Source organism: Chiloscyllium punctatum, chromosome 36 (assembly GCF_047496795.1).
Source record: "Chiloscyllium punctatum isolate Juve2018m chromosome 36, sChiPun1.3, whole genome shotgun sequence".
NCBI classification, from domain to species: domain Eukaryota; kingdom Metazoa; phylum Chordata; class Chondrichthyes; order Orectolobiformes; family Hemiscylliidae; genus Chiloscyllium; species Chiloscyllium punctatum.
This window is the reverse complement of record NC_092774.1, coordinates 74586840-74614529: the sequence shown is the minus strand read 5'-3', so window position 1 is coordinate 74614529 and position 27690 is coordinate 74586840. Positions and strand designations below refer to the sequence as shown.

General features: G+C 46.8%; 3 non-coding genes across 3 annotated transcripts; all 3 read right to left on the bottom strand.

Annotated features, from left to right (window-relative positions):
- Positions 1 to 2196: 2196 nt before the first annotated feature.
- trnaw-cca (transfer RNA tryptophan (anticodon CCA)) lies at positions 2197 to 2268 on the bottom strand. Its single transcript has one exon. It is a non-coding gene; the product is annotated as a tRNA-Trp (tRNA).
- A 3279-nt stretch (positions 2269 to 5547) lies between these two features.
- Positions 5548 to 5621, bottom strand: trnan-guu (transfer RNA asparagine (anticodon GUU)). The gene has a single exon. It is a non-coding gene; the product is annotated as a tRNA-Asn (tRNA).
- Positions 5622 to 21798: 16177 nt separating this feature from the next.
- Positions 21799 to 21870, bottom strand: trnae-cuc (transfer RNA glutamic acid (anticodon CUC)). The gene has a single exon. It is a non-coding gene; the product is annotated as a tRNA-Glu (tRNA).
- Positions 21871 to 27690: the final 5820 nt, after the last annotated feature.

Sequence of the window (27690 nt, the reverse complement as noted above, 5' to 3'; positions counted from 1 at the left end):
GGGGGTGGGGAGGCGGGGGTAAGGCTGGAAGCTGGATTTGCTCAATGCTTGTATTTTTAACTCATTTAAATGGTACCTACTGTATGGGGCTATGGTGTACATTAAAACCGAAGGATCATATCAGAGTGTTTATATTTAGCAGTGGTAGTTGGTAAAATGCACACTCTGGGGGAGCACTTTCTATGATGCTGCATTTCTCGCCTTCTGCCCTTCCCCCATTTCTTATCTCCCATCTTGATTTTATATTTTTTTGGTCAAATTTAATTTCAGATTAATCAGACTTGCGATTCACTATGTGCTATTAATTTGTTTGTTCGAATATTTCAAGTCAAAATTAATGCTGTAATTTAATTTCTGATGTCAGAGTTTGACATTGAATGTGCAGGTGTAAATACCAGTAAGTTGTGAAAATAAATCAAGAACTTGTGGTTTTTAACAAAAAGAGCAGTTCACTGATATTCATGGCATCGTCTCATTTGGGAGTGATGATTCAAATCTGACCAACAAACCGTTTCATGCAGTCATCCAATTGAATAAAAATTTTCTTTAATTTAATAAAAGAAAATAATTCTGGCAGGCTAAGACTTATGCAATCTATTTATAAGATCATGTCCATTGCTCGCAATATGGTCTCAACCACATTGGGGAAACTGGATGCCAACTAACCGAATATTTCAGGGAACAACTCTTGGACTCTAATTCTAACCGACACACCGCCCTGTGGCTGAACACTTTATCCCACCCTCCTCTTGCTTATCTCTCCACGTTTCAGACTCACTGCCTTATTCCTGATGAAGGGCTTTTGCCCGAAACGTCGATTTCGCTGCTCGTTGGATGCTGTCTGAACTGCTGTGCTCTTCCAGCACCACTATTCCAGTATTTGGTTTTCAGCATCTGCAGTCATTGTTTTTACCACTTTAACTCCCCCTTCCATTCCACCAAGGACATGCAAGTCCTGGGCCTCCTCCACTGCCAACCTCTTCCGACCCGACACTTGTAGGAAAAACACCTCAACTTCTGCTTTAGGACCCTCCAACTACATGGTATCAATGCAGATTTCATCAGTTTCCTTATTTCCTCTCCCCCACCTTGTCCCAGATCCAACCTTCCAAATTCGACACCAACCTCTTGACCTGTCATACCTGTCCACCTTGCTTCTCACCTATTTGCTCCACCCTCATCTCTGACCTATCACCATCAATCCCTACCTCCATCTACCTATTGCACTCCCAGCTGCCTTCCCTCCAGCCCCACTTCCTTCCCATTTATCTCTCAGCCCCCTTGGGCCACCCTTTATTCCTGATGAAGAGCTTATGCTCTAAACCAAGACTGTGATGAAGCAACATCCTCAACAAATAGGAAATAGCTCCCAAGTCAGATTTCATCCCCTCTTCTGTTTCCCAGTTCTTTCAGAAATAAGGAATGTCTTTTTCTTCCACTAGAAAGTGGTCTTCCACTTTGCGCTGTCTGAAGTGTTATCCCTCACCACTCCTTCAGCCACCTTTTAAGAATCCTTTCAACCTGTTTTTCTAACAATTGTGGAGGTGACCAAAAGCAAACATTTCACTTCTCCTCAATGTCCCATTTCTCCTCCTAAGAGCCATTTTGTCATGTTGTCTCTGTTACAAACAGCCAAGTGCACTTGGTTTCTGAATTGAAATTTTGCCATTGAAGTGAACAGGATTAATATTTATCGATGGCTAGCTGTGTTTGCACAAACTGTAATTATCCACCAATACGATGTCTTTTGTTCCACCAAAACTGGAAACAATGATCTGTGTTTCGATTGCAGTCCGATGTAGAAAATCATCCCAGCGATCTTCACGTTATTCTAGTTTTCTGAGGCCATAACATCATTCCGTGGCAGTTTGATGTGACTAAAACCTGAATGGAAATCTCTGGATTCTGTTGTAAAAGTATCGGTATAATGTGATTCACACTGCGCGGTCACCAACTGAACGAAGCGGCTGTGTGTTGAAATCCCGTGATGAACAGTTTGTGTTCGACTTGTCATATTGCGGGGAGCTCAGCATTTCCCCAAACAATGGGCACACCACCTCCCTGACAGAGTGTTCACAAATCAAACTAACAGCAAAGATTCATGCATGATCGAAAGTGTCCACAACTTTTGACACAACAGATATACGGAGTGAACGTACTCTTTTTTTCATTGGAAATGTTCGACGTTGACTGTAGTGAGCCTGACGTGATTTGAACACACAACCTTCTGAAGTGGAGTCAGACGCGCTACCGTTGCGCCACAAGCTCACAGATGGCCCATGTGCTCTATTCATGCTTAAGGGAAGTGATCGCACTACAATGATTTTACGTTCATGTCTGTTCTGTTTCTCCCCCTTCTCCTTCTGTCTCTCGAAACAATTTCCAACTCTCTCTCAATAAAAATCTGAAAGAACTGCGGGTGCTGTATATCAGGAACAAAAAACAGGAGTTGCCGGTGACCCTTCCACAGAACAGATGGTGATTTGGAAAATGTCGGTTTATATGCAGGAGATATTGTGGGAGGAAGGCGGAGATCAGGACAGAGCCCAAAGCGAGGGAAGAACTGTTGGACAGAAAAAAGAGTTGATAACGATCTGCGTGAGAGGGTGAATAACTGTTAATGGAGACTGTTCGTGGCGAAGTAGTGTGGAATGACAGACTATGTGATAACAAGGCTTGGTGTGTGTGGAAGGGACGAGGATACTATGGAGTTCAGGTCCTAGAATTATTGAATTGGATATTGGGACCAGAGGGATGTGTGGTCCCCAAGTGCAATATTCGGTGCTCTTCGTTCTGCTGGTGCTGAGCTTCGCTGGAACACAACAGCAAACCTGAGACAGAGATGTTGGCCAGGGAACAGGGTGGGGTGTGGAATTGGCAGGCAACTGGAAGCTCAGGGTCTTTTTTGCAGGCAGAACGTAGATGTTCTGTGCAGCAGTCACCCAGAGAATGGGCAGCCCAAAAAACACACTGCAAATTGCTCCCCTGACCGGGAATCGAACCCGGGCCGCAGCGGTGAAAGCACCGAATCCTAACCACGAGACCACCAGGGAGATGGCAGCGAAGTTTGACAGCTCTACTGAAAATTGCTTCCCTGCCCGGAAATCGAACCCGGGTCACGGGAGTTCGAAGGCTTCCACCAAAGTTGTTTCTTGTATCCATTGCTCCCGATGCGGTCTCCTCTACATTGGGGAGACTGGAGCCCCGTCGCAGAATCAAGTCACAGCGTTTGAGGGAACATCTCCAGGACACCCGCAACAATCAACTCCATCGCCCTGTGGCCCCACATTTCAACCTCCCCTCCCACTCTGCCGAGGACATGCAGGACCTGGGCCTCCTCCATCGCCGCTCCCTCCCCACCCGATGTCTGGAGGAAGAACGCCCCAACTTCTGCCTCGGATACATTCAACCCCAGGACATCAATGTGGTCTGCACCAGTTTCCTCATTTCCACTCCCCCCACCTTACCTCAGTTCCAACCTTCCATCTGAGCGCTGTCCTCAGGACCTGTCAATCTCCCTTCCCACCTATCCGCTCCACCCTCCTCTCTGACCTGTCACCTTCGTCCCCAACCCCATTCACCTATTGTACTCTTTGCTACCTTTGGCCCAGCACCCCCCAATTTATCTCGCCACCCCTGGAAGCGTCCTGCTTCCATTCCTGATGAAGGGCTTTTGCCCGAAACGTCGATTTTCCTGCACCTCGGAAGTTGTCTGACCTGCTGTGCTTTTCCAGCACCACTCTGATCTAAACTCTGGTTTCCAGCATCTACAGTCCTCACTTTTGCCTACCCAATAAACCCAGTGTGCCGATTTCACATCAACAAATAGACACAAGTAGACACAACGTCTACAGAAACCCGAGCCACATTACTTTACATGAAAGACATCTGGGAAATGATGTCCAGACAAATCAAACCTCTCAGCATCATGGTAGCCCACAAACCTACCAACACACTTAAACAGCGGCTAATGAACCTGAAATACCCGATACAAACAACCAGCAAACGAATGTTATTTACAAAATACCATACAAAGAAATATATACATGAACTCTGCCACACAGGTCTCTCTGGCAAGAAATGCTGGGATGAGATAAGGAAGATTTTTTTCAGCCAAAACGAGTCGGCACTGACTGGACATCCATTTAAAATCAAGGCTGTCAGCCCAGGATGGAAGATCCGAAGGGATGAACAGTTTTCTTATTTCCTGAAGATTTACAAAGCTGAGACTGGGTTTTGGTGTTTGTTTCCTTTCCACTCCCAGGAGCCGCAGTGGTTGGGGCGGTGTGTTGGGGAAAGTGAAATGTGCCCGTGAGCAGCGTGTGGGACTATTTCAGCTTCCCCTCCTCCGACAGCGCTATGACTTGACTCTGATGTTCTCAGGGACATTTCCTGACGCGAGACAGTGAAAAGAGTCTCGTTCCTGCAGATCGGGAATTCAAACCGTATGCCGGCTTCAGGACAATGAGAAAGATTAATTGGGGTGTGTGAAGAAGCTGTGAGCTGCATTTCAAACAGGTAGGTGGAGTCAGATGCGTCATCCATTGCGCCCCTGGCACTGTGCGGACCTGACGCCGCCATGCTGCAGAGTTCTGACGTTAACACGGACATGCGCAGCAATGGGAACATTCACAAGAGGAACAGCCAAAGATAATCACCGTCACTGCTTCCCTTCCATAGTCCCAACTTTGTGAAGCAGTATCTTTCACCGGGAAATAAAACACCTTTATCCTCAGGTGCCTGCTTAACTTCGATCACGACTTCACGCCCCTCACTGTTCTAGTCTCATTTCCAAACTCTTGGCTCATCGCCTCAATAGCAGCTCTGTGGGTATCTGCTTGTTCCACCCTGTCAGGCAGTGGGTTGCAGATTCCCGACCAGTGCCAATGTGATTGAAATATTTCAACCCGTCCACTGGTTGCATTAAAAAAAACCGTGGAGCAATCTCCCTTTTCTTTTGATGTCGTTTCTCAACTGTAGTCGGCAGGGATCACACCTGCGTGTGGGAACCGCAATGGATTTCATGTCCATCGCATTCACCACTCGGCCCACCAATACAGAACCACACTGACAGCTTCATTTCCCAGGTCTATCTGCCTGTGGAGCTGCGAAAGAGTAAATCATTGCTGAGTTTGTTTGAATCCAATCACTTCACAGGTTTCGAAAGGGTTAAATATCTGCAAATGGCGAGTCTGAGTGTTTCATCCCGAAAGATGAAATGGACGTTCAGTCAAAAACAGATATTGCAGGAGCAACTCAGCAGGTCAGGCAGCATCTGTGGAAAGAGAATCAGAGACAACATTTCAGAACTCGTTTTTTACCTCATCCAAGTACAGCCAAACCTGCTGAGTTTTTCCAGCAGTTTCTCTTTCTGTCTCGGATTCTCAGCATCCGCAGTCCTTTTCGTTAGAAATTCAATAAATTCAGAAACCCCTTTGTGCTGCCTCAGTGGAAAAGATTTCCGTTTGGGAAACATTATCCTGAAACCATGAAAAACGTGCACATTCGCAGCCAAGAAAGCGGTAGGAGCGAGAACACGAAGCACTCCGTCCCTGGGTGGTCTCGAACCACCAACCTTTCGGTTAACAGCCGAACGCGCTGACCAATTGCGCCACAGAGACAGATCCCAGCATGGCCCGCAAAGTGTCTTTGAGGAACCTACTATTCAATTCATAATTCAACCCGCCCCGCCCAAAATTACCATTGTCTTCTATCAGTTTTAATTTTCCATAATAAAGCCTTGGACATTCATTATGGAGACATGGCGACAGCCTGATCCCACGATCTGCAGGCACATCCATGACACTAGGAACGAGCTCTCCTACACCGGAGCCATCGCCCTCCAAGCCTTTCAGTTTTTGCCACTTCCCGAATTTTCTCATTGGCCCCGAGCCGAGAATGGGTTTGAATTCCTGATGTGCAGAGAATTCTTTCAATGTCTCGGGTCAGTTCATCTCCGGAGAATATCAGAGTCAATCAGCCTCTTAAACAAGGGGACGGTGTCTGGACTGTCTCTGCTCAGTCGGACAGTTCATCCTTCATTCTCCTCGAATTCCACTTCCCAAAGAGTTTCTAAAGATTCACAAAGCTGGAGACTGGGATTTGTGTTTTACTTCCTGAACATTTTTCCACCTGCTAACTGACAATATTTTGCCAAAACCTCTTCCCCATTGTAACACATGCATCATGTTCAGGGATGAGCAATTTCCATTTTGTGGAGACATTCCCAAGTTTGGGAATGCTCTCTTTGGAGCAAAGATGGTTAACTGGAGATTTCCAGGGGCTGTTGGCAATGATGGGAGAAGACGTGGTGTTTTCGCTGCTCGTTGGATGCTGCCTGAACTGCTGTGGTCTTCCAGCACCACTAATCCAGTATTTGGTTTTAAGCATCTGCAGTCATTGTTTTTACCTTGTTGATTTTACCCCAACTGCGAATCCTCTTGCAAGGATGCCTGCCTTGAAGAAGTTTTCCTCCTCTCTCTACAAGAATCTCAGGGAGTCCCTCTCCCACTGCAACTCCCAGGTCATTTCCTCTGCTCTGAAGCTCTTCAACCATGTTGTGAAACAAACTCGGTACCAGAGCCACATTTGCCTAGTTTCAAACTTCCAGCTCAGTTACTGTCTCCTTGACTTGTCCGACCTGCCTATCTTCTTTTCCACCTATCCACTCCACCCTCTCCTCCTTGACCTGTCACCTTCATCTCCTCCCCCACTCACCCATTGTACTCTATGCTACTCTCTCCCCACCCCCACCCTCCTCTAGCTTATCTCTCCATGCTTCAGGCTCACTGCCTTTATTCCTGATGAAGGGCTTTTGGCCGAAACGTCGATTTCGCTGCTCGTTGGATGCTGCCTGAACCGCTGTGCTCTTCCAGCACCACTAATCCAGTATTTGGTTTTCAGCATCTGCAGTCATCGTTTTTACCTGAATGATCAGAAGAACCTATTGCCACTGACTAGGGTCAGTTTCCAGAGGACAGGGATTGCAGTTCTTTAATGGAAAGCAGCATTTGTGTAGAACAAACACAGCGAATACTGCAGAAAGCCAACGGGAGGAGTAGCATCAGTGGAAAGGTAAACAGAGCCGACGTTTTGAGTGTGCTACGCTTTTTGTTCAGAACTCAGTGTTTTGCCTCTTCCCGAAGTTGGTCCAGGTCTGTGTCTCAATTGGCAAACCCATGGCAAGTGCAGTGCTGCAATGTGAAGTTATAGCCTTTGCTGTTTAAAAAAAAGCAGTGCATTGTTGAAATGGTGACATATTGGAATGTGGAGAAAGTGAGGACTGGAGGTGAAAGTCGAAAAATGTGGCACTGGAAAAGCACAACAGGTCAGGCAGCATCTGAGGAGCAGGACAGGGAACGTTTCGGGCACAAGCCCTTCATCAGGAATGATGTATGGATGTACTAAGGGGTCTCAGAGTCCCTCCACACCAGTCAATGCCAGTTGTCGGGCAGATGCAGCAGGCAATGAGCGAGGCAAGTGATATATTACGAAGAGGAATTGAGTTCAGAAGTGGGGTCATTGAACATATTCAAGGCTAAGTTCATCTGAGTTTTGAACAACAAAGAAGTGGATGCTTATCGGGGGAGGTAAGAAAATGGTTTTAAGAACAGTACAGGTCATTCACAGAGTCTGACAGCACTGAACAGACCCTTCATCCAACTAGCCCGTGCTGAGTATATTCTCAAACTAAACTCGGCACACCTACCAGTGTTTGGCCCATAAACCTTCGAAAGTTTCGTATTCATGTACTTATCCAAATATCTTTTCAACGTTGTAACTGTACATGTATAAAATCATGAGGGGCATGGATAGGATTAATAGACAAAGTCTTTTCCTGGGGTGGGTGAGTCCAGACCGAGAGGGCATGGGTTTCGTGTTAGAGGGGAAAGATACAAAGAGACCTAAGGGGCAACTGTTTCACGCAGACGATGGTACGTTTATTGAATGATCTGCCAGAGGAAGTGGTGAAGGCTAGTACGATTGCAACATTTAAAAAGCATTTGGGTAGGTGTATGATTAGGAAGGGTTTGGAGGGATATGGGGCCGTGTGCTGTCAGGTGGGACTAGATTGGGTTGGGATAGTTGGTCGGCATGGACAAGTTGGACCAAACAGTCTGTTTCTGTGCTGTACATCTCTATCTCAATGTTCAACATACTCAGTGACCTGGCCTCCACAGTTTTCTGTGACAATGAATTCCATAGATTCACCACTTTCTGGCTAAAGAAATTGCTCCTAATCTCCATTCTCCCTTTATGCTTAGGCTATGCCCATTGGTATTAGTCTCTCCTCCCAATGAAAACATCTTCCCAATATCCACTCTGTCCAGGCCGTTCAATGTTCTGTACGGTTCAGTTAGATCCCCCTTGAATGTGGGCCTGTTAATCAGCATGAACCAAACCCTTCAGAATGAGGACATCCGAGATTAGATTCAACAAAGTGAGAACGGAGGGCGAGAGTTTGGGATGGAGATTTTCAGCTTTTAGGGAATAAGGTAGGAAAGAAAGTTTAATATAAATTATAATTGATCAGATGAGCCGATGGGCCAAGGATTGTGGATGGAGTTTAATTTAGACAAATATGAGCTGTTGCATTTTGATGAGGCAACTCAGGGCAGGACCAATGTGGTTAATGGTAAATTAATGGAATTCTGTGCTCAAGGAAGCAGTAGAGGCAGCTTCATTAAGACACTGTTGGATGGGTTTTTTGCGAGGTAAGGGAACTCAGGGAAGTTGGGATAATGCAATTAGGAGGAGCTGAGACGATTGATCGATCCGCCATGATTTTAATGAATGGCGGAGCAGGGTCGATGGGCCAAATGGCCTACTCCTTCTATTACTTTGAAACGATAACCCTTCGTTTCCCATGGCCAACCCACCTAACCTGCACATCCCTAAACACTGGGCAATTTAGCATAGCCAATCCAAATCAAGGCCAGTGAGCAATGTAGTGATGTGGAAACCAAACACCAGAGAATGAGAGAAAGGGACGAGGAGAATAAATGTACTAGCAATCAAAACTGGATTCTCACCATCACAAAAAATAAGACTAAAAGCTCAGTATATGAATGTGTGCTGCATTGTAACAAAAGCGAATTAATTGACTGCACACATTGTAGAGAATAATTATGATCTGAGACTCCTTCCAGAGACATGGCTTCAGAATGACAAGGATCCGGAATATCGAGGGGATACGTGGCATTCAAGTCGAGTTAGGAGCTCAGTAACGGTAGAGGGTGGGCACTGCTAATCAAAGCACTGATAGCATGGTAGTCTGGTGTCAGCTCGGATTTCAGGTCCTGATTTCTCTGTCCTCTAATCTCCCTGTTCCCACAGAGTTAAATGTTGTCTGTTCTCAGCTCTGCTCGATTTCTGTTGAAGCTTTGACCCCCTTTTACACCTTCTGGAGCAATAAAATATTCGGAGCCTCCTGGGAATGACACCTTATCTATACCCCTTCTGATTTTAAAAATCTCTATAAGGTTAACTGTCAACTTCCTCGGCTCCATTGGAAAAATGTCCCAGATTCTTCTTAACTCAAACCCGCCATTCCCTGCAACACGCTGGTAAAGTCGGGAATAGGGAATTGTATCAAATCACATAAATGTACTGTCTGAAACAATCTAGCTGTGTTTTGGCCTGAGATATTGTGAGTCCCTGGTGTAAGTAATTACGAATGCAATAATTTTGGTCACAGAATTGAACAATCATTTTGCAACAAAGGGATCTACTTTGATAAGGAGGTTTGGTCATTTCTAGGGTAAGTGAACAGTTTGTAGATCAGGGAGATGAAGTTCCAGACACTTGGGAAGGGCAAGAAATGAATTTGATAAATAAGACAAAGAACTGTGGATGCTGGAAATCTGAAACAAAAACTGAAAACACTGGAAAAACTCAGCAAGACTGGAAGCATCTGTGAAGAGAAAGCAGAGTTAAAGTTTCGAGTCCAACAACTCCTCTTCAGGATTCTGAAATAGTTTGTGAGAACCCCTTAAGTTATCTGCCGAGCTTTAAGACCACAATACACAGGAGCAGGATGAGGCCATTTGGCCCATCGAGTCTGCTCTACCAGTCGATCATGGCTGATATGTTTCTCTATCCCATTCTGCTGCCCTCTCCTCATAACCCTTGACCCCTTATTATTCAAGAACCTATCTCTGTCTTAAATGCCCTCAATGACTTGGCATCCTCAACCCTTCTCCTAGTGGAAACATCATCTCCACGTCCACACTGTCCAGTCATAGAGTAGCACAGCGCTGCCTGACCCACTGTGATCTCCAGCATTTGTTGTTTTCAGGAAGGATTCCAGCATCTCCAACAACGCGCTTCTAAATTTTGTGCCCAGTTGGTTAGCTCTCCCTGGATGCCGTGAGATTTAACCTTACTCAAGAATCCACTGTGCCGTACCATTAACAAAGTTCCCAGCCCCCACCTCTTTCTGCACACATGGGCAGCACGATGGATCAGTGGTTCGCACTGCTGCCTTACAGCGCCAGGGATCCACTTTCGATTCCACTTTCGATTTCGACTCTCTGTGTGGAGTTTGCACATTCTCCCTGCCGTGTCTGCTGGTTTTCACCCGGGTGCTCTGGTTTCCGCCCAAAATCTAAAGGTGTTCAGTTTCGGGAGAAGTGGCCATACTAGATGGGCCCATAGTGTGCAGTAAGTGTCGTGGCAAGGGATAGGGGAATGTGTCCACAGGAGTTACGCTTTGGATGGTCGGTGTGGACTTGTTGGGTTGAATGGCGTGTTTCCACATTGCAGGAATTCTACGTGGCATTCCCCCAAATCCAGAGTCTCAGCAGCCTTGGCTTTTCCCATGGACAGTGTGGGGGAGGGAAACAATGTTTTACACGGGAGTAAGGTTCTGTGAGTGTGAAGCTAAAAGGAAACGCAGTGCATTGCTTGAGCTGTTTTCCCCGGTATACCAGAGGCTGAGGGGTGATCTTACAGACGTTTATTGAATCATGAGAGGCATGGATAGGGTAAATAGACAAGGTCATTTCCCTGGGATGGGAGAAGTCCAGAACAGGAGGATAATATGTTTGAGGTGAGGGAGGCAAGTGTAAGGAATGATCTGACGGAGGAAGTGGTGGATGTAGGTCCAATTATAACATTTGAAAGGCATCTGGACGGGTATATGAATAGGAAGAGTTCAGAGGGATATAGGCCAAGTGCTGGTAAATGCGACGAGATTAATTTAGGCTATGTGGTGGGCACGAATGATTTGGCCTGAAGGACCTGTTTCTGTGCTGTGTATCTCTATGACTCTGGCTTGCCCGTCATGTTTGCCCTGCCTATGTGTTCAGTTTCTGTCTGGTGTCGGTGTCAATGCCTTGATATCTCATTTCCTCCATCCCCCCACTTCCACCTCCCCAGATGTTAACCATTTAGTGTCTGGTTGTTTCTCAAGAAGCTGCAATGAAGGTTCATCCTGAATTAACACTTTTTTTTGCTTCCCAAAATCAGACTTACTCACTCCTAGATGTCGTGAAAGATACTAACTTTCAGGTGGAGGTATCCAAAATTCAGAGGTGTCTGTCTTGATGTTTTCACTTTTCGGTCTCTGTAAGATCCTCAATCAGTACCGTCGGGAGGATTAGTTTGAGCGGAGTGAGAATAGAGGGATGAAAGGGAGTGCGATGGGGCTTTCAATTTTGTGGAAAAGGAAAAGAATGTTCTGCAGAAAGTAGAATTGCTTGTTTGGAATTTCTAACCTGGACTAACAGTGATGACTTTTGTAATCTCTTTTTACAGATTATTTGAAGATCTGAAGACGGACGTTTCAATATCAATAGATGAAGAGCTTTGCCTGAAACATTGACTCTGCTGCTCCTCAGATGCTGCCTGATCTGCTGTGCTTTGACTCTGACTCTCCAGCATTTGCAGTCCTCAATTTCACGTCAATGTCTGGCAGTCACTGAATCCATCGGGACTATAACAATTTTCGACTCTGATTCTGTGAGAAGGAAACAAGCTTTTTGGTTCCTCTTTCAGTATGTTTTCAGCATCAGTGAGACTGGATGAGAGACCCGACTATTGCAGCACTCTGACTGTGGAGCCAGTAAAAGTTATACATTTGGGAAAAGTAATTCACGGCGGGAAGGTGCTGTACATGCGTTTGTGTGCAGCTGAAGCTTCGGTCATGGAGAAACCCAAGGAATCCCGTCCCGTGGAGAAACCATGAAAATGTGGCGACTGTGGGAAAGGCATCCGTTTCCCATCTGACCTGGAGACTCATGGGCGCCGTCACACCGGGGTGAGACTGTCCTCCTGCTCTGAGTGCGGGAAGACCTTCAGCAATTCCCATGCACTGCAGAGGCACCAGGGGGTCCACACAGGCGAGAGGTCATTCTCCTACCCCGAATGCGGGAAGGCCTTCAGCTATTCCTCCGTCCGACTGACCCACCGCCGGGTCCACATATTAGAGAAGCCCTTCAGCTGCTCCAAGTGCGGGAAGGCCTTCAAGGATACCTCTGCCCTGCTGAGGCACCAGCGGGTCCAGACCGGGGAGAGCCCGTTCTCCTGCCACAAGTGTGGGAAGGGCTTTACCCAGGCATCCCACCTTCGGGTCCATACGGGGGAGAGGCCTTTCCCCTGTCCAGAGTGCGGGAAGGCCTTCAGCAATTCCTCGCACCTGCTGAGGCACAGGTGAGGCCCATACCGGGGAAAGGCCGTTCACCTGCCCCGAGTGGAAGCGGAGGTTCTCATCATTCTGCACCTTGCAGAAGCACCAGCGGGCACACCAGTGCTCCCAACAATCTGATTCTGCTGGTGAAGCTGCTGTGGGTCACTGAGAGGACTGAACCCCTGCACATTCTGACAGTGCTTATAGTGGGAGAGTCGGTCGGTTTTTATTGTTTTATGCCGTCGTGCTCCCCCACCCCTGCAACTTTGCTTCCATTGGGCACTGCTGCTCGTTGAGACCAGGAGCTGTTCTCTCCAGATTCTACTGTCCTGTTAAAGAATTGTTGTCTCTTTCTGGGAATGAGTCCCAGCCTGTAAGAAACAGCTGAATACTGGGGTGTCTATTCACATTCAGCAGTGACTTTTAAATTAGATTTACAGTTACGTGTCTGTGAAACAGTGATAATCCAAAGATTGCACAAAGGCTTGGCAATCCTATGTTGGAAACTGTTTGCTTGAATTGGTATGTTTAAAAATTTTTTTTTTTCTTAATTTGGCGCTTAAGTCTCTGTCTCTGAGATGGTGGGGGACTTGATCAAAGGGTTTAAATCATTGCTATTAATTAGATTATCTTCTTTAACTTTGCCCTAGAAAATTTGCCGTATTTATAATTGTTCGTTTTTGTTTAAATTATAATGTTGATGTGCAAGATCTGTTCTTCACCAAGTCTGGTTTGGGACAGTTGAGAAATTGAGGGATATTGCATGTTTAAATTTCACTGTGTTGTGAATCTGGTGTCAGTGACAGTCATTTGTATTGGGTTGCTTACCCTTAGTTGTCGTGTCTTCCAAACCAAGTATTCACTATGGTAGTGAGTTCTGCAGTCTCACCACACTCTGAGTTTTTTCGTGAAATCCTTAGTAGAGAATTGTAAGGGAAAATGTTGACGAGGGCAGAATATAGGGTCTTAACTACAAATGCCAGGAAGACATTCGACAAAGTAAAAACATGACAATGTATAGACAAATAAAGAACTTTGACAGCAATGAGGAGGTCACACGTCAGAGTTCAAGATAATGGTCGTGACAAAAAGAAACAGTACTCGGCAGATATTGGATATTGTAATTAAGCAAGTTTCTAGATGCTGTAGTTGGTTGAATACGATAATAAGAGATGAAATAACCAAAACCACTCATGTAATTTGATGTCGATAACCATAAAGCAAGTGCATAGTATTGATTATTATAGGCCAATTGCGTGCAAGTAGGCCATTCAGCCCATCGAGTCAACATTGACTGACCGTCCCACCCAGACCCAGTTCGTTACCCTATCCCTGTATCTCCCATGGTCAGTCTACCATCAACTGCATGTCCTTTGGACCGTGGGAGGAGGCCAGAGCACCACGGGAAGCCAACGCAGACACAAGTGGAGAATGTGCAAACTCCACACAGACAGTCTGCCCGAGGGTGGGATCAAATCCAGGTCACTGATGCCGTGAGGCAGCAGTGCTAACCACCGTGTCACCACCACATGCTGCTCTCTAAAGAGGTGAATTTCAAAGACTCGAGAACACTTGTGAGAAAAACAAAACTCTTCTATCTTAAATGAGAGACTAGTCTCTGGCTAGAATTGAGTTGACATTACATTTGCATTAAGTCCTCTCCAGATGTTATACAGCTCCATCGGATCATCTGTTTCTTCTAAACTCAGCCTGACATCCCCTTGTCCCCGATTATAAGTTGAGTAAATGAGCGACCCTCGACCTCACTGGCATGACAAAGGATGCCCTCAATCCAAGTTGACCTTCACTGTCCAACCTCTTGACCTCCACGCCACAATGTGGTCAGCCGCAACTCAGCACTGAACGAGAGCAGAGGAACTGAATAGACAGCAGTGAGGTGGACATTGCATTCCCAGAGAATATTGTTCAAGTGTGAAATTTGTTCAGCTCACATTCGGATCACTGCAGGGACTATGTCTTTGATCCAAATAACAGTCTAGTTTTGTTGTACATTGTGTGTGTTTTATCTGTGTTTCACTACATGATTTTCTGTTGCTGTCATTCCCATTAGGATGTGTGAATTCAGTACCAGATAATACTTCAGTTCTGAATTTTCCTTGAGGGTTGGTGTAGGACGTACTAAGTGTCAGTCAGAATGGAAGAAGCTCTCCTGTTTATTTAACCCTCTGCTGTCATTGTCCTGGGACTGTATGAATGGGGAAGTGTAGAGGAAGTTTTACTCTGTATCTAACCCAATGCAGTCTCTGTCTTGGCAGTGTTTGTTGGGGACAGTGTTGAGGTAGCTTCACTTGAAATTCAAGAGTAGAGGAAGCTTTATTCTGATTGTCATCCCATGCTGTCCTTGTCCTGGGAGGTTTAGATGGCATCTATAATTGAAGTGAATGCAGACTTGGCTGTGGGAGTGGAGGGTACTTGTACCTGAGCACACCCATCTTTGAGATTGCTGTGCTGATCAAGACAATCTCAGACACCTTCATGCACTTTTCCAACCAACCACAGGGTGGTTAAGGATGGGTATAAATGCTGGCATTGCCAGCGATGCCCACACCCCATGCATGAATAAATAGTTTAAAAGTTTACATTCACGTTCCAAACCCTCTAATGTATGATTACTTACATGGAAAATTCTTGTCTGTTTGTAATTTCATTTTAAAACATAGGAATGTGTCAACCATGTAGAAATATAACAAGAAAAACAAATGGAGAATTTAACAGGTAATGAGCAGGAACAGAATGCTGAGTCAGCCTGACCTCCATGGCTGAGAGAGTTCTCCCAGATGTTGAAGTTACACCAGTGCCTTTTATTCTTGCAGCTTCCCCAAAAGTTTGTCCCTGATGTAAGATCATTCAATGACCCGAAGTACGAACTGTTTTTATCTCCATAACTGGTGCCAGACTTGCTGAGTAATTCCAGCGCTTCTGCTCTACCCTTTTATGGGATTTGAGCTTCCCTAAGTCAGTGTAATGAAGAACTGCAGATGATGGAGATCTGAAACACAAAAATGCGTCAAATGCTGGAGAAACTCAATAGGACTGGCAGCACATGTGGAGAGAGAAGCAGAGTTAGCATTTCAAGTGCTGTGACCCTTCTTCACAACTGTTCTGGACTCAAGCCCGGATATTGTCTTTGTTTCTTTCTCTCTCTCTCCACCAGTGTTGCCAGACTGGCTGAGTTTCTCCAGCAATTTCTGTTATGACACTTTCACAAGGTTGATATTTGTTATCCATCCCTAAGTGCAAGGTGTCTTGCTTGTGCCAATTCAGAGGGCAGTTTAAGAGTCAACCACATTGCTGTCGGTCTGGAGTCACATGTAAGTCAGACCATGCAGGGATGGCAGTTTCCCTCTTGAAAGGACATTGGTGAACATGGGTTTTTAGGACAATTGACGTCAGTGCCATCGATACCATACTGAGACTTACTTTGTGTTCCCCATTGATGATTTGAATTATTCTCATCTCACCTCTTGCTGTGGTGGGATTTGAACTCATGTTCCCTGGATTACTCATCCTGTGACGTTATGACTACACTGTTGTTTCCCATTCGTTGCTATTTTGTGTTTGTTGTTCACGTCTTTGTCTTCTGATGTTTGGGAAATTGAACCTGTTTAAAAGATTGCCCTAAACTTGTCCCTTTGACCAAGTATTTTGTCACCTGTCTCATCTGTGCTCCGGTCTTGTGATTTTTAAAGGAATTCTCATAATGTTCACGTGAAGCACTTTGAGATAGTTAACTGTACCACAGGTATTATTTGAATGTAGCTTGTGTCCCTATCTTAATATCTGAAAGTACAGGGTCATATTTTAAATGTAGAAGACAAAAATGAGGATGATTTCTTTTCTTTCTGAGGGTTGTGTGTCTTCTTCAAAAGGCAGTGGATTCAAAATCTTTAAGGCAGATGTAGATAGGTTCTTGATAACCAAGTGGGTGAAAGATTGTCGGGGATGTGTTGGAATGTAGAGTTGAGGTTGAATTCAGATCAGCCATGATCTTATTGAATGCTGCAGCAGGCTCGAAGTGCCGAGTGGCCAACTCCCGCCCATTATATGTTTGTATCAAGCAGTCTGTGTCTCCCCTCTTATAGCTATGAACTGGGTAATTCCTTTCCAATATTGCCCCTTGTAGACAGTTAATTTCACACCGATGGCCCCCTATTGGGAGCAGGCACATTGTAGCAATTGCAGTATTTCTTGTGTTAATTTTGTTGCTTCTTATTCAGTGTTGCTGAGAATCTTCAAACATAAAACCAAAACACTTCTATTATTATCGCACGAAAAGAAGTGTTAGTTTGGATGTAACATTGTTGAATTAGCCATTCCCATCTTTTCCAGAATTCTGTGTTTAAAGCCCTGGAGTCTGGTTTCCACCCCTGAAACAGTTCTTATCAAGGTGATATTTGACATCCTTTGTCACGGTGACAGGGATGAACATTCCCTCGTCGACCTACGGACAGCCTTGATCAGAGTTAATGACAGTACTGACCCTCTTTAGCATCACTCTATCCTCTGGGAGGGTATGATTTTAGCGTCTTCCGTTCTGATTTGTTTTACCGTAGCTGCTGGTGTTGGCATCTATACTAATGATATCCAACTGTACCTGAACACCACTTCTCTCCCGACTCCTCTGTCATTCATAATTTACCAATAATTTTACCTGAATGCCTGCCCAATTTCCAGCATTGGATAACCATAAACATTCCCTTAGTTAAATGTTGTGAAGTGTGAAGCCATTGTTTTAGTCCCCAAGTTCGACCTCAGCCCCCGTACCCACACCCCCCCCACTCCCCCACCCCCACCCCAGTAACTCTGTTGACAGTCTTTATGTCACTTTAAAACTAGGATGGATAGATTCGTGAAGAGTCAGGGGATGAACAGTTGCAGGAAAAGGGCAGGAAAGTGACTGTGGGGAATGCCAGATCACCCAGAATCCTACTGAATGGAGAAGCAGGCTCAACGGGCTGAATGGCATATTCCTGTTCCTTTTTCTTATGGTTCCCGAGCCCTTACCTCTGATCCAGGACACTGACTTCAGTATGTGCCATTACTGAGAGTGCTGATTTTCCCTTGTGTAACATCAACAACTTAACAGTTGCTAAAACCTCTTGTTCCTTTGTTACCTCTGAACACAATAGGCCAATGTGTTCAGGGGAGGCGATGGCCGACTTTATTGTCACCAGACTATTCACCCAGGTAATGTTCTAGGGACTTGTGTTCAAAACCTGCCACGGCAGATGGTGGAATCTGAATTCAATATAAATCCGGAATTAAGAGTCTAATGATGACCTCGTTGTGGTTTGTTGTAAAAACTTATCTGGTTTCCTGCCGTCCGAACCTGATCTGATCGACATGTGATTCAGATCCACTGTCAGCTGGTTGAATCTTCACTGCACTTTCAATCAAAACCTCCACTTTCACCTCCCTACTTTTATACTCCATTTAAAGGTCAATCTCCCTTTTGCCTTCCCTGTCAGTCATTGTGCCCCCAGAAGCAGGATTGTGGTTCAGTTTAAAGTAGGTCCTATATCTCTGATTACATCGATACACAATGCAATGAAGAAAGGTTTAGGTACACGAACCTTGATCAGTTCGGGAATTGAGTATAGATATAGTTATGTTGTAGTTATACAGGACGTTGATGAGGCTGTACCTGGAATATTATGATCAGTTTTGGTCCCGTTGGTGTTCTGACTTCTGACTTCTTCAACTCTGGGTTTGTGTTGAACTTGATGGGATACTTTGTCCAACTCAGCATGTTTAAACAGTATCGCTCAGAGGGATTCGTCTGAAACCTTTCAGGAGGTGAGCTCAACAAGATTGAAGTGTTCAAAGTTACTTGGACTCTATTTTAAACTTAGATCAGGACTCGTAGTCAGAGACACATACAGCATGGAAACAGACCCTTTGGTCCAACTTGTCCATGCTGACCTGATATCCTAAAGTAATCTAGTCCCATTTGACAACACCTGACCCAAATCCTGTGAAGTTGTCCCTTTAATATATTTCGCATCTCACCCTACACCCATGCCCTCAAGTTCTGGACTCCCCCATCCCAGGGAAAATAGCTTGTCTATTAACCTGTCCATGCCCCTCATGATTTTGTAACCTCTATTAGGTCACTCCTCTGCCTCTGATGGTCCAGTGAAAACAGTCCCAGCCTATTCAGCCTCTCCCTGTAGCTCAAACCCTCCAACCCCCAGCAACATTCCCGTAAATCGTTTCTCACAGAGAAATCAACGTTTCAATCATGAAGAAGGGTTAATACCCAAACCGCTGACTACTCCACATCCTGGTGCTGCCTGGCTTGCTGCATTCTCCCAACCTCCTGCTTGCCTACTTCGGGTTGCAATATGTAGTGGCTCAGTGTTTACCACTGCAGGCTCACCGTGCCAGGGACCCAGGTTTGATTCCAGCCTTGGGTGGCTGTCTGTGAGGAGTTTTCATATTCTCCCAGTGTCTGCGTGGGTTTTCTCTGGGTGGTCCTGTTTTCTTCCATAGTCCAAAGATGTTCAGGTCATGTGGATTGGTCATGCTTAATTGCCCATAGAGTTAGGTACATTCGTCAGAGGGAAATGGGTCTGGATGGGTTACTCTTCGGAGGGTCGATGTGGACTTGTTGGGACAAATGGCCTGTTTCCACACTGTAGCTAATCTCATCTGCGCTACTTTTGTCACTAACGGATTGCTGAGTAGACTCGATGGGCCGAATGGCCTAACTTCTGCTCCGATGGTCTTGCGGTCTTACGTTTCTCTGGATCATTTCATTTGGCAATGTGTAGTCCCTGGCTCAATGAGCAGCAGTTTCCAATGAAAACAAAGCTCATATGTTGGTTAAACTCTGACAGTGTGGAAACAGGTCCTTCAGCCCAACACATCTGCACTGATTCTCCGAAGAGTAACCCACTCAGATCCATTTTCCTACCCTCCATAAATTGCACACAGACCCCAAGGGTGGAAGTATTCCGAGTTCCTGGTGCCATGAGGCAGCAGTGCTAACCCTGAGCCACCATGGGGTTGTAGTTGTGGGGGGTGGGGCAGGCAATTGCAGTCCAGCAGAAGACTAAAACAGCCTACCTACTCTCCCAGTGCACCCACTGTCAGAACTGGCAGGAGGTTCAGTCCTGGGGGGTGACTAAAGGCAGCGTTACCGGTGGGATCTGATTGCTGGGAGCGCTGGTGCCCCCGCTGATGCTTCCGCAAGTTGCAGGAAAACATGAACCTCTTCCCACACTCGGGCCCGCTGAAGGGCCTCTCCCCCGTGTGGACACACTGGGGCTTCAGCAGGGCGGAGGAATTGCTGAACGATTTCCCGCAAACAGGGCAGCAGAAAGGCCTCCCCTCTCCACCCCCCATCCCTCCGTGTGGACCAGCTGGTGCTTCAGCAGTGTGGAGGAGCGGGTAAAGCCCTTCCCACACTCGGGCAGGAGAATGGCATCTCCCCGGTGTGGACGGACTGGTGCATCAGCAGGGCTGAGGAATTGATGAATTACTTCCTGCACTTAGGCAACTGAACGGCCTCTCCCCCATGTGGACCCACCAATGGGGCAGCAGGTCGGAGGAAAGTGCAAAGTCCTTCCTGCAGTCGGGGCAGAAGAACGGCTTCTCCTCAGTGTGGACCCACTGGTGTCTCTGCAGGTGGGAAGAACTGCTGAAGGCCATCTCGCACTTGGGGCTGGAGAACATCCTTCCCCGGTATGGACCAACTGGTGCGTCAGCAGGGCAGAGGAATCACTGAAGGCCTTCCCACACTCAGGGCAGCAGAAGGGCCTCTTCATCTCTGTGGACCCTTTGGTGCTTAAGAACCCTTTCAAATTTCACAATATCCGTCTGATCGGAGGGAGACTAGAATTGTGCACAATATTTCAAAAGTGGTCTAAAAAGTGTCCTGTACAACCACAACACAACCTTCCAACTCCAATACTCAGTCAGAGGATTGGGAAAGCTTTCAAAACCCACATAAAACAAACAGGAAGGAATGGAGGGATAAACCGAATTTTTGAGAGTCACCTTGGAAGCATCAATGAGAAATCGGCAGAGAGGGTTTATTGGGGACCCGTTCTCCTTAAATACACTATATACGTATTTCTCTTGTGCTCTTCGTAGTTTCTCTGTGCTGCAGTGTGTAGTGGCTCGTTGAAATAATGTCCTGATGCAGCTTCGTTTGTGGGTGTTGGGATGATTGCTTCTGTGGTTAAGTATTTGGTTTGGGTCTGTTGTTTTTCTGTAGATGCCAGTTTGAAGTTCCCCATTGACTGTTCGCTCTACTGTGACATCAAGTAATGGCGCTTTGTTGTTGTTCTCCTCCCCGTCAAACGAGGAGCCCCCCTTAGACCATAGTCTCACGACTTGGAACAGCAATATACAGACTAGTCAAAGGCTTCTACTGAAGGCTAAAACACCTAGTCGAAGATTCACTCCACTCCATTTACTCCATCCAAGAATTCCTGAACACCAAAGACACTGAGATAGAAAAGGATGGATTAATGTTGTCCTTTGACATAACAGCCCTGTTCACATCCATTAACATCAACGTGGCCAAAGAAAACTGAAGACACTACTCGAAGAACCAAAGACAAAAACACAGCATCAACTTCATCAGCAAAGATAGCACTGTCAAGCTCGTGGAACTGTGCCTTACCATCCACTTCATATTCAATAACAAGCCCGACAAACAAATCAACAAAATACGCACGAAACCTCCAGCATCAGGATTCCTAGCAGAAGCAATAATGCAGAGACTCGAACAGACAGCCCTTCCAACGATCCAACCCAAACTTTGGGTCCGCTACAGCGATGACACTTTTGTCATCAAAAACTGAAACAAATTAGAGGAAACCTACAACACCATCAACAATATCCTTACTGGCATAAAATTCACAAAAGAGGAGACCAACAACAAAGTGCCATTTCTAGATGTCACAGGAGAGCGAACAGTCAATGGTAAATTCAAAACAGCGTCTATCGGAAAACAATGCACGCGAACCAAGAACTTAACCACAGAAGCAATCACCCCGACACATACAAACATATCTGAATCAGGACACTATTTCAACGAGCCACGACACACTGCAGCACCCAGGAACTACGAAGATCAATAAATAACTGTATAGAGCAATTACGAAGAACGGGGAGCCTATAAACCCTCTGAAAATAGTTTCCCTGACCGGGAATCGAACCCGGGCCGCGGCGGTGAGAGCGCCGAATCCTAACCACTAGACCACCAGGGAATTGCAAACGCAGCCTGATAGCTCTACTGAAAATTACTTCCCTGCCCGGAAATCGAATCCGGGCCGTGGTCGTTCGAACGCTTTCACCTGTGTATCCAACAATGTCATTTCTTGTATCCATTGCACCTGATGCAGTCTCCTCTACATTGGGGAGACTGGCGACTCCTCGCAGAGTCAAGTCACAGCGCTTGAGGGAACATCTCCAGGACACCGGCACCAATCAACCCCATCGCCCTATGGCCCAACATTTCAAACCCCCTCCCACTCTGCCGAGGACATGCAGGTCCTGGGCCTCCTCCATCGCCGCTCCCTCCCCACTCGATGCCTGGAGGATGAACGTCTCATCTTCCGCTTGGGGTAAATTCAACCCCAGGCCATCAATGTGGACTTCATCAGTTTCCTCATTTCCCCTCCCCCACCTTATCTCAATTGTAGCCTTCCAGCTCAGCGCTGTCCTCATGATCTGTCCTACCTGCCAATCTCCCTCCCCACCTATCCGCTCCACCCTCCTCTCTGATCTGTCACCTCCATCCCCACCCCCATTCATCTATTGTACTTTTTGCTACCTTTGGCCCAGCACACCCCAGCCCCAATTTATCTCTCCACCCTGGAGGGATCCTGCCTCTATTCCTGATGAAGGGCTTTTGCCCGGAACGTCGATTTTCCTGCTCCTCCGATGCTTTCTGACCTGCTGTGCTTTTCTAGCACCACTCTGATCTAAGCTCTGGTTTCCAGCATCTGCAGTCCTCATTTTTGCCGACCCAATAAACTCAGTGTGCCAATTTCACATCAACAAACTGACACAAGTAGACACAACGTCTGCAGAAACCCTAGCCACATTACTTTACAATAAAGACATCTGGGAAATTATGTCCGGAGAACTCAATCCTCTCAGCATCATGGTAGCCCACAAACCTACCAACACAACTTAAACAGCGGCTCATGAACCTGAAATACCCGATACAAACAACCAGAAAACGAATGTAATTTACAAAATACTATACAAGGAAATATATACATGAAATCTGCCGCACAGTTCTCTGTGGCAAGAAATGCTGGGATGAGATAAGGAAGATTTTTTCAGCCAAAACGAATCGACACTGACTGGACAGCCATTTAAAATCAACGCTGTCAGCCCACGATGGAAGATCCGAAAGGATGTACAGTTTTCTTATTTCCTGAAGATTTACAAAGCTGAGACTGGGTTTTGGTGTTTGTTCCCTTTCCACTCCCAAGAGCCGCAGTGGTTGGGGCGGTGAGTTGGGGAAAGTGAAATGTGCCCATGAGCAGCATGTGGGTCTCTTTCAGCTTCCCCTCCTCTGACAGCGCTGTGACCGGACTCTGATGTTCTAAGGGACATTTACTGACGCGAGACAGTGAAAATATTCTCATTCCTGCAGATTAGGAATTGTACCCATACGTCGGTTTCATGACAATGAGAAAGCTGAATTGGGATGTGTGAAGAAGCTGTGAGGTCCAGTTGAAACAAGTAGGTGGAGTCAGATACGTCATCCATTGCCCCCATGGTCCTGAAGAAATGTTTGCTTTTGTCTGCTTGAGAGACTTTGGACACTGGTGTGGCAGGGAGAATACTGAGATACCGAGTGAGGGAGATTCAGTGCGCTGACTGTGAAAAGTGCTTTAAACCATTTACTCAGATTGGGGAATTAAAATCACACCCCTCGCAGTGGGAAAGACAATGTCCCCGCTCTGTTTGTAATTTCAAACCCAGAGCAACACAAGGAAAGCTCCACCCAATGGGGAAACCGTGGAAATGTGGGGACTGTGGGAAAGGATTCCCTTCCCCATCAGTGCTGGAAACCCACAGACGGATTCAGAATGGGGTGAGGACGTTCACCTGCTCAGTGTGCAGGAAGGGGTTCAGTCAGAGAGAAGCCATTCACGTGCCCCATGTGCTGGGGAGAGTTCACTCAGTCAGCTGCACTACCCTCCCACCAGTGGGTCCACACTGGAGAGAGGCCATTCACCTGCTGTAAGTTCCAAAATGGCTTCATCTGCTCCTCCCACCTGCGGCGGCGCCATCGAGTTCACGTGCCAGCGCAAGGACATGAAAGGAGCGATGGCCAAGTGCTCCGATCAACCCAGCACTGGGGCGTCCCAGGTTCGAATCCCACTGCGGTAGATTGCAGAATTGGAGTTCTGTCAGTCATCTGGACTTCAGAATCTCAGGATGAAACCACTTTTAGGGGGAAAAAGTACCATCTGATTCACTGATGTCCTTTTTAGTGACGGAACCTGCCGTTGCGGGAAAGAGTTCACTCAGTCATCCCAGCTGCATGTTTTACCGGGCTGTACCAGGGATCCAGTTACAAACGGACAACTCAGCTGACCAACAAAGAAAGTGGGGTGGGGGGACTGGGTGCACTTTGACCTGGAGGTGTTTTCTTTAAAAACTACTTTTTGTATGCCTTTTTCCTGGGGAAATCTGAAGCTGTAACAAAATAGGGTCGGAGTAAAGGTTACCTGAACTTACCGCCCGGCTTAGACTCTGTGAGGTCCAACAGGTTTTTGTTTTAAAGCTGCTCATTTCTTTCAGCCTCCAGCACTAATGTCATGTCTCAGAAGGACCAGTGAATGAGTAGCTAATATTGTTCCAAACTGTATATTTTTTCAGGACTTCTGGTTCATTGTTTCATTGAAATTGCAAAGGTTACTGGCAACAGTGGGAGGTGTGGGCTGTATTCACTGGAAACAAAGTTTTAAAATCTCACAAACACCAGGGTATATTCTAACAGGTTTATTTGGAAACACTAGGTTTCGAAGTGCTGCTCCTTCTTCAGGTAGCTGTGGTGTAGAATTACAAGACACAGAATATATCGCAAAAACATTAGACTGTCATGCAACATAAGTGACATATTGAAGAAACCGAGATTACTGTTAAATCTTTCATCTTTTAAAATGGGCTGCAGATTTCGGTTCACTAATTTGTACATTCCAGAACTTCTTTTAAGTCACGTTCTCCAGGAAACTTGATGTTTTATAAAAGGAGGTAACACCTCACATCAAACAACGCATGAAAGCTGTGAGGTGAGAGTCTGTCTGTATCCCAATCTTGAGTCAGACTGGTTCTATTTCCAAATATATAATCCTGCAAATGCAAATTCACCCCAAATGTGTGAGTGCATGAATGAGAGAGACAGTGTGTATGTGCGCGTGCAGGCTGGGTAAAGTGTGTGTGTGATGGAGTGTAATCATGTGCGAAGATGTATGCGTGGGTGTGAGTGTGGGGGGCGTATTAGTGTGTGTCTGAGAGAGACCATGCCTGTCGGAAAGGCACTGCACGAGCGTGTGAATATGTGCGTGTGTGAGAGTGAGACAGAGAGAGCGTAACAGTGAAGTGGGGTTACCTGTCTTGTGACATGAACCCATGGTAGCGATTGAGGCCATCCTCCTGGTTTCCGAACTTGGCTATCAGCCTTTGCTGGGCCACTAAAAATGATTAAGCAGTTACACAACACACATTGGAGTGGGCAGGGTGGGACTTGTTTTTCGATTTGCAGAAGGTGGGACTTTCTGGGTGCTGGAAACGAAGGAATACACATACTGGAGGACCTTCGGCACAGAGAGATGGAGCTGGAAGCCAGGCTGCAGACACGTTGGGGGATTCACTGTGGAAACAGGCCGTTTGGCCCACCAAGTCCACACTGACCCTCCGAAGAACATACCCCCACCCCCCCCCCCCGACCCACCCGATAACCCCACAGCTAATCCCTGAATTTAGAACGTCCAATCCACTCTAGCCTGCACATCTTTGGAACATGGGAGAAAACCCGAGCACCCAGAGGAAACCGACGCGGACAGGGGTTGGGGGAGGGGTAGGAAAGTGCAAAATCCACACAGTCACTGTGAGGGTGGGATTGAACCCAGGTCCCTGGCGCTGCGAGGAATCCCCTCTCCAGCTCTCGGCAATCAATTGGCTTCTCCCCAATCCTGGTGACACTCCAATCAGTTTGAGGAATTCAATTTGCTTCCACAGAGTTTCCACGGGGCAGGGGTCGTTGTTACTCGGCAGATTCAACGATCCAATGAAGGGCTCGTCTATAGCGAGAACACTGGTCCACATTTCGCTGAAAAATTAAAGTTCTCTCCGCAATTAGAACCCTTGAGTACTCCCACGCAGGCTGCGTGTATTCACGGGGATTCTCAATGCATGTTGATATTTGAATTCATTTCCTGCAGACAAACATTACCCCTCCTGGATTCAAACACTGCTGATATTCAGGCCCTGACTAAATTTCTTGTCCATGCCTGAAAAGCAAATCCTCCTCTGCTAATAACTTGAGAAAACAGATCACTGCTGTCAGTGCAAGGCAGAAAATAGGATGAGAGAATTTTGGTTTGAACAGAACAGCCTTCTCTTTCTTCTACCCGAAATCTCTGTCTCTCAATTCCTAAATCTTTCAATGTATTCCAACCCAAATTCATCCTTCCATCCTCCTGCCTTTGCCCAGCTCCCCTCTCCTGAAAGTGCTGACCCTCTGTTCAGTTTCTCAGCCATGTCTCGCCATCCTTAGTATATAGCCCACATCGTTATTTAGTTTTTAAAACAGAAAGGCAGTGGTTTGCTGATGCCAGGATGTGAGGGTGACTGCACTCACACAGTGTTCCAGACTCGTCTCTCGTGTCATTCAGAAAAGTCTGCACTGCACATGTGCAGAGAAGGGGATGCTGGGAGTGGGTGGGATGCATTCTCACCTCCCCATCCAATCATCCCCACAGCGTCCCCTGTCCATTCCTTCACTGCCACCCATAGCATCCCCTGTCCATTCTCTCTCTCTACCCTAACCTACCAGTCCCTTCTCTCTCTCCCACACCTGCCACTCTCCCCACCCCGTCCATTCTATCGCTGCCTCTCTGCCCTCTGTCCAGTCCCTCATCCACCCTCTGTCCCCATCCATTCCCTTTATCGCTCCACCCTCTGCCTTCCCCAATCCAGTCCCTTCCCTTACACTCATTTTCTCTCACCTCCCACACGCTGCCCCCATCCATTCCTTCTCTCCCCCACCTTGTCCCGCCATTCATTGTTGCTCTCTTTCTCCACCATCTACCCCGACCATTCTCACCTCAACCTTTGCCCCGTCCATTCTCTCCCCACCCACTGCCGCCCGTCCATTTTCTCCCTATCTACTGCTCCCGTCCATTCTCTCCCCACCCACTATCCCCGTCCTTTATCTCCCCACCCACTGCCCCGTCCATTCTGTCCTGATCCACTGCTCCCCGTTCAATCTCTCCCCACCCACTGCCCCCATGAATTCTCTCACCACCCACTGCCCCCTCCATTCTTTCCTCACCCACTGCCCCGTCCATTCTCTCCCCACCCACTGCCCCATGAATTCTCTCCCCACCTACTATCCCCATCCATTATCTCCCCACCCATTGACCCCTGTCCATTCTCTCCCCACCCACTGCCCCGTTTCCATTCTGTCCTGATCCACTGCTCCCCGTTCAATCTCTCCCCACCCACTGCCCCCATGAATTCTCTCCCCACACACTGCCCTCCTCCGTTCTCTCCCCACCCACTGCCCCATGAATTATCTCCCCACCCACTGCCCCCGTCCATTCTCTCCCCACCCACTGCCCCATGAATTCTCTCCCCACCCACTATCCCGGTCCATTTTCTCCCCACCCATTGACCCCCGTCCATTCTCTCCCCACCCACTGCCCCGTCCATTCTCTCTCCCCACACTCTGCAACCAATTTCTTTCGCTTCACATTCTTCAACTCCGCATTTTCTCTCTCCTCCCCAATCCTCTTCACCACATTCTCTCTGTCTGCTCCCACCCTGTGTACCCCATGCAT